At 41.9% G+C, this 7,273-nt stretch overlaps 1 protein-coding gene across 2 annotated transcripts in view; it reads left to right on the top strand.

The window, feature by feature from the left end:
• The first annotated feature begins 3,960 nt into the window (after positions 1–3,960).
• Positions 3,961–7,273, top strand: part of LOC124168286 (flavin-containing monooxygenase FMO GS-OX-like 2) — a 39,432-nt gene continuing 36,119 nt past the window's right edge. For both annotated transcript variants that reach the window (XM_046546436.1, XM_046546435.1), the window contains exon 1: positions 3,961–4,181. The gene's annotated coding sequence lies outside the window, so the exon portion shown is untranslated. The remainder of the gene's footprint in view (positions 4,182–7,273) is intronic.

Below are 7,273 nucleotides of genomic sequence, written 5' to 3'. Positions count from 1 at the left end.
AAATACCAGGGTAATATGCAGTAGCATACCCAGATTAGAGACAAGAGCCTCCTCTCAGCAGTGGGGATCCGAACTAAATTACCATTACTATCTAGAGTAAATTGGATAGGATATAGCCCCTTCTAGCCCCTCTCCAGAACCGCCACTGGATTGTAACATACCAAATTTTTTAAATAGTTGAGAGCTAATTTGTCATTCAATTTGTTAAATTAGGTAAATAGATGGGAAAATAAAACTGAATACTTTTGTGCAAAGGGGCAACCTCCAAAAATTACGACTTCATCACGTGTGTGTTTACCCAAAGGGGGAGGGAGGTAGCCCTATCGCCCTCTTAAATATGCCACTGGTCCTATATCTAGCAATTTGATCGATGGATTTTTCTTCCTCATAGAAAAATCCACTAAAATCGCTGGCACATTAATTTTGCTAATTAGTAGGGCCCTCTTTGCTTCTTTAGCGTTGGGGTGTTTTTTTCTCACGTCCCGTCCCTTCCGTCCCTTTCCCTTTCCAGAGGCGTCGACGGGCTCCTATCGCGGCGGCGCCTCTTTCCTTTTCCCTTCCTCTCCAGCCCCTCCCCGGGTGATCGGGCTTATAAGCCACGGGTTCCCGGCCCCGGTGTGTTGTACCCTCGAAGGGTTCGCCCAGAACCCTCATACTTTCAGGTCGTTTTGCTACCTAGAAGAACCATTACCAGTCATTTTGACGAGTAGTAATTATTTTAAATATTTCTTCGTTTACATAAAAATTAATTAATACATTCAACCTCTACATTCATTTATCAATATAACTGAGTAATTTTTTACAAATCATTTTACAATAAAATTTAAAAGAACAGAGCTCCTGCTTTCCCTACCCTGGCCCACCGTATGCTACTGCATACGGCAGATATGCTGCTTATTTCCATTCAAAATGTAATATGGAATGTGAAATGCATAGATGTGCTAACTAAAACAACAAAATGGCTAGACATAATATAGCATAGTGATTTCCTTCGTAAAACATGCATTCATTCACCTTTTCCATGCTAAAATGTAAAATGTTACAACTTGAACGACCATGGCTTGCCCCCCCCCCCCCCTCCCCCATCCCCACCCAATTTTTGATCCTGGGTACGCTGTTGAGCAATATTTCCATAATTTTAAAATTCTTAGCTCCCTAGTTAATTGATGTAAATTTACAAAGCTTAACCTATGAAACAAAAAATCAAATAAATTCAGACGTTCCTCAAAATTTCATGTACTGTAAGCATATCATGACCTGCATCATGCGATACATTTTACAATGCAAAAATTCCTAACTTTTAGTCCAAAAGTTGTACTTAGTTAAACATTGCAGCATTTTTAACCAATTAATCATGAAATTATATACTTCACCATAGAAAGTGAGTTTTAAAAAACTAATAAAATCGTGTTAGGATTCATCAAATATCCCTCAGAAAGCCGTAAAACTCGCCATTTTGTACCAATATTCTTCAATTTTTTTGGAGGAGGGCCCCTACACTTACCCTGGTAGGTATGCAATACCTCTACACCCGTAAGTATTAGTTGCACCTAAAAACCCCCCTAGCCTTAATTCTTAGATTCTTAGCTGCGCCGCTGGTGGCGCCATCTGGCCATTACCGTCCACCGCCGTAAGAAGGGGTCCAGCACCGGCCTGAGGGCAACGCTATAACAGTTAAGGTTTTTGGCTTAATAAAATCGAGAAAAAATGATTATTCGAAAGATGTTTCATAAAAACTTCATTTGCGATATTCGTAATTGGTGTTTGCTTAGGCAACATGTAGTCGAAATCATCTAATTTTTCTACTCGTGTTCTCTCGTGATGGGCGCAATAATAACCCCTGCGGCTCTCATCAAGATCTTTTAATCAAATTTACAAGGCTTGCGAACCAACGTAGTCGGGGAACAGTGACGGATTTTGGGGGGGGGAGGCTCATAGGGAAAAGTTGTTCATCTACTGTTACTTAGGGCCCTGACATTTAGCGTGCCTAACTTTTTTCAATGAAATTGCTCCACACTTCAGATACAAACTCAAATATTTATGTGGTCAGTCTACTTGGTCTGGTTAATAGAAAATAATGTAATCTAATATAAAACGAAAATTTTCTGGAAAACGATCTCCAGACATTGCGTCTTCAAGCAGGGGCAAACCCCACTTAACTGACCGTAATGATTTTGGAGGAAGAGAGTTGTCCCCAATAGGGTGGTTTCCTATTATTTTTTTATTGCCTAAATCGAAAGATTATTACTCCTGGAGTACGTATTTCACGCTTTTAGATTTTTAAATGACGATATCTATTTTTCGCGATTAAATGAAAAGTGAAAATTTTCAAGCGCGCGAAAACGCGACGGCTAAGTATGAATGCCGGGAAAACTCCGCATGACGTCGGTCTGGTTCCCGCTGCCGCAAGTGAGGTGACCTTGGGGCGAGGCTCTGAGCGCTGATACGACGCAGGATGCTAGCAGGTAGCAGAGTAACCTGCTAGCTGGTAGCGCTTGGCTTAAATAAGGATTAATAATACCTTATCAAACGAAGAAAACTTTCCGACCTTAGCCAGTTTTAATAAGTGATTATTAAGACATTTTTCCCTGAGCTCTGTGCCTCATGCATGCATTGGTAATCTCAGACGATGTAAAACTCCTATCTAATCGTATAGAAACTAGGTCCCTGTGACGTCACGTTGAGTAGCATCGCATGGGCGCCAATCTGGCCGTTTTCAAATGCAGTTAAAATTGACCACTAACATTCGTCTAAACAGGGATTTCTAAAACCAAATAATTTGTATATTATGAATACACTAATGGTGGGTAACGAATCGCAATCAATGCCTTTCGTTTTCTTTGGTGAAGGAAACTACCCTATTACAATATTCCTATAAAAGTATCAAGCTCTTCTAATGTCGCAGACAAATTTTCAACTCCAAGTTTCATTTGAGCTTCTGCTGAACGTTTTTTATCCCTGAAAACTGATTTCAGGTAAAGAAATAAGCACTTAACAGTACTTTTGAGGGTATACTACCTCACATTGAGGCCTTCCATTGTTAATACCTCTTATAATTTGTAATTTGGGCGTAGTGAATGGGAAATTCAAATCCAACTAAGTAATGAAATATTATTTAACTTAGAAATAAAAAAATGCATTTTCCTTATGCATCCCTCAGCAATGCTTAAATATCCCATACAGAAGACGGGCATGGGATTTTTGAATTTCTTTGAATAAACACCATGTTTCCGGAATATCTTTCAGATATGCATGGAACTATTCCAACAGAAATATTCCAGGAATATTTTTATGGTGATATCCATGGAATAATCCTATAGAAATATCGCGGGAATATTCCTAAACTATGCTGGGAATATTCTCGTAGGAATATTCCACCCTAACGCATAGAATATACCAGTAATATTCTTGGGATATTCTGATAACCCTGAAAACATTGTGAATATTCTAGGAATATTCCAATATCCCTTCGAGAATATTCTGAGCATATTCATGGTATATTCCTGTGCTGTGTGGGCACAGGATTCATGAACCCCCGCCCCAAAATGGCAGGGCTACTAAAGGAGAATATTGGAGAAGATATTTCCTACGTATGTCATTAGTGTCATTAGTGGATATTTCCTACATTAGCGGACCAAATATCTTTCCGTGATAAATTGAATAAGATAAGAATAAAAGTTGTAATTTTGCACTTAAAAAAATAAAAAGCTCCCTATTCTATGGTATGTGAAACGGGTGTTGACAAGTTACGCACAATACAAAAAAGGGAGCTGTTTAAGATACGACGCACTCATTGATGAAGGAGGCAAAAACCGCGGAAGAGGGCAATAGCGGCAATGGTGCTCCCATCTGTTGGGAAGACAAGGAGTGAAGGGGAAGCGAATCAAGTAGGAGGGGGAAAGGAGGGCAGTATTCTTCACTCCCTCCAACCTCCCCTCCCTCTTCGATTCCTCCACTTTATCTCGTCTCGTTCTTCATTCCTGCCTCCTGGTCCATAGACGGCCGAACCCAGCCTAACCGCCGTGCGTGACAGCCATTTCCGCTGAGAAAACAGTGGGACCAGAATTTGCACCGCGAAACTCCTGTGACATAGCGCTGAGAACTGTACAGACGCCGATATCTACAGCATCCACCACTGGATCTTGGAAAGGAACACGGGTATTTGCGAGAAAAAGCTATAGGTAAGGACATGTAAAAGTAGATCCAAATATTAAAGATTTAAATTTCTCCCGTCGAATTGCTGACGCATGCAGTTCTCGGGATTCCATCCGGATTAGATTCTCCATCCTTGCCGACGTTTCTATGAATGACTTATTCATCTTCATCAGGGCCGTGTGTACCTAATCAACGTCATGAGGGCCGTTCAACGCGTTTCATCGAGTGCTTTGATGAATTTCTTTGTGTTTCGATGAATGACTCATTCATCATCATTCATCGAAAGAATGACAACATCGGGTTGGTGTGGTGGCTAGAGTGTTGGCTTCCCACCCGGCGGGCTCGAGTCCAAATCCCGGCAGTGGCAGAGAATTCTCAGAGACTGCCCGATCCCTGCTTGAATGTTGTGTGGAGGACATTTCAAGCGCAACACTCCGTCCGTCGGATTGGACGTTAAGCCGTGGTCCCCTTGGCGCCTTTCGTTAAGAGCAGGCTAATGCCGACGCCGGGTTTCTCTCCACCCTTACTTCCACACCCTTCCCTCATCGCGCAAATGACCTCAGCTGTCGGTCGCCTCCTCCAAATACCATACCATGACAAGGCAGGAGATTTAGGGTCTAAACCGGACGGAAACCTGAAAACTGATTAGATTCTAATGATCTAAATACCTCTTAATTATTCTTTTTTGTTTTATTTATTGCCTCACTATCAAAAACAGCGCTACTTGGCCTCTAAATCGGGGTTTCCATAGCATTAACCAGTTGAACCAGAAAGAACAACCATGCCCTGGATATGAGCAGCTTATGAAGGCGGGGCTCGAACCCGCGACCTTTGGTCTGGCAGGGGAGGACACTACCCCTCCCCCACTGTGAAACCGTCTCGTTTAATAGGGTAGTTTCCTTCATCAAAGAAAACGAAACGCATTGATAGCGACTCCTTACCCGCCATTAGTGTATTCATAATATACAAATTATTTGGTTTTAGAAATCCCAGTTTAGACGAATGGCAATGGTCCATTTTTATCCTCATTTGAAAAAGGCCAGATTGGCGCCCATGCGATGCCACTCCACGTGACGTCACAGGGACCTAGTTTCTACACGAGTAGATAGGAGTTTTACATTGTCCGAGATTACTAATGCATGAATGAGGCACAGAGCTCAGGGAAACATGTCTTAATGATCACACATTAAAAATACCTAATTTCGGAAAGTTTCCTTCGTCTTATAGGGGAATAATAATCCTTATTTAAGCGTAACGCTACCTGCTAGAAGCCTGCGTCGTATCAGCGCTCAAGCCTCGCCCCAAGGTCACCTCACACGCCGACAGCTGGGAACAGAAATACGTCACACGGACTTTTTCCATCATTCCTACTTAGCCGTCGCGTTTTCACGCGCTTGAAATTTTTCACTTTTCGTTTAATCGCGAAAAATAGATATCGTCATTCGAAAATCTAAGAGCGTGAAATGCGCACTCCAGGAATAATCTTTCGATTTAGGCAATAAAAAAATTAATAAGAAACCACCCTATTGTTGATTATACATAGACATCCGTTTCACCAGCGTTGTAACTTGTGTCTTCAGGTCGAAGAAATTGTTGCCACGGGTTCTGCACCGGTTGTAATTCTCCGTGGCCGACGTTTGAATGCTCATCTGGGGCTCACTTAATCGGCCCTGAGGATGATGTCCGAGTCGTGCGCATGGGCGTACCAGCGGGGGGCAGGTGGGGGCAGCTGCCCCCCCTGGAAGCAAAAGTAAATGTAGTTCAAAACGAAAGTTTTGAACGGATTTTCATTAAATCCAAGAAAAGTGATATTGTAGCCCGGTCAAATTAGACCAAAAAATAGGGGTACCCTTGCATAAATTGCCAACAAGCTGAAAGTTAGCATGAACCTCAAGGATACCACTCTAATGAAATCCTGAAAAGTCCCCAACGATCCCGTGTGTGCAAAAAATTTTATTCAAGGTCAAAGGTCACAAAAATGAGGTTTTTTGCATTTTTTGGCCAAACGGTTAGTTTTATGATAAAAATTGCTCAGACCAAAATTGTAGGTCAAAAATTTATCTACAAAATTGTGATTTCACTTTTTTCTCTAAGATTTACCGTTTCTGAGAAAAAGCCATTTGAATGTAGGCTAGAGCTGTATTCTTCGTAATATGCATGACTATATTGTTGCGCTCTCCGAACATTATTGGACGCGTAACTCGCCCCTGGGATACACCACGAGTCAACTAACCTATTTGTAAGTCCTGACACTGCCACATTATTTACCACTCAGTTACCACCTATATTCCATGCGTTGATATCACCGGCTTAGGCCCCGCTTCCCATTGCCTCTTTTAGGGGTCAATCAGGACCTGTAGACTCAGCTGGATCTGAACTTCTCTGCTCGAGTAAGGCCCCCATCTACCAATGCATACCATTCTAGTCCAGTGGTGGATCCGGAGAGGGGCTAGGGGGGCTATAGACCCCCTTGGATATCCAATTTACACTATATAAAATGATAATTTTGTTCGAACCCCCACTAAAGCTGGGAGGTTACCCCCACATCCCCTACCTAGTCCCTCCTTTGTCCCTATCCTGTCTGTCTGGCGCTGCATTTTACCTCCCATTCTTCAAACCCCCACTTTTTAACTCTTGGTAGATCTCATGTCCTTGCTTCGGCATGCACAGAGCAACCTAGATATGTTGAGTCAACATTGTTGACGGCAGCTGCCGACAAGAAATGAACTCTTCGGCCCGAGGTAGGCTATTATCTTCGAGTAACCCCTATCTTGTAATAAGGTAAACCCGGAGTGCATGTAAATAGTAAACAGACATGGTGTATATAGTGTATGATGTTATGTATCTTGATTAAGTCACTTTTTCTTTGATATTTAGTAAACTTTCCCCATTTTGTTTTTCTCGAAGTTCATTCTGCTCCCGATAAGCACTATTTCGTGTTCCGGTTCTAGAGGTGTATCGAGTGGAATATATTGTTGTAATATGGAAGGTACAGTTATGTGTCCGATGAAGTACTTCGGAGTTCATTATTATTTCCTATTGTGTTCTATTTGTAAAAGCAAGCTATTTTTATTTCTTTTAAGTCCTTATTACCTTGCGGGTCCACGACAAAAACTAT

The sequence above is a fragment of the Ischnura elegans genome, chromosome 11 (assembly GCF_921293095.1).
Source record: "Ischnura elegans chromosome 11, ioIscEleg1.1, whole genome shotgun sequence".
Taxonomy (NCBI): domain Eukaryota; kingdom Metazoa; phylum Arthropoda; class Insecta; order Odonata; family Coenagrionidae; genus Ischnura; species Ischnura elegans.
Note: the sequence above shows the minus strand (reverse complement) of the source record. Positions and strands in the feature narration are given on the sequence as shown.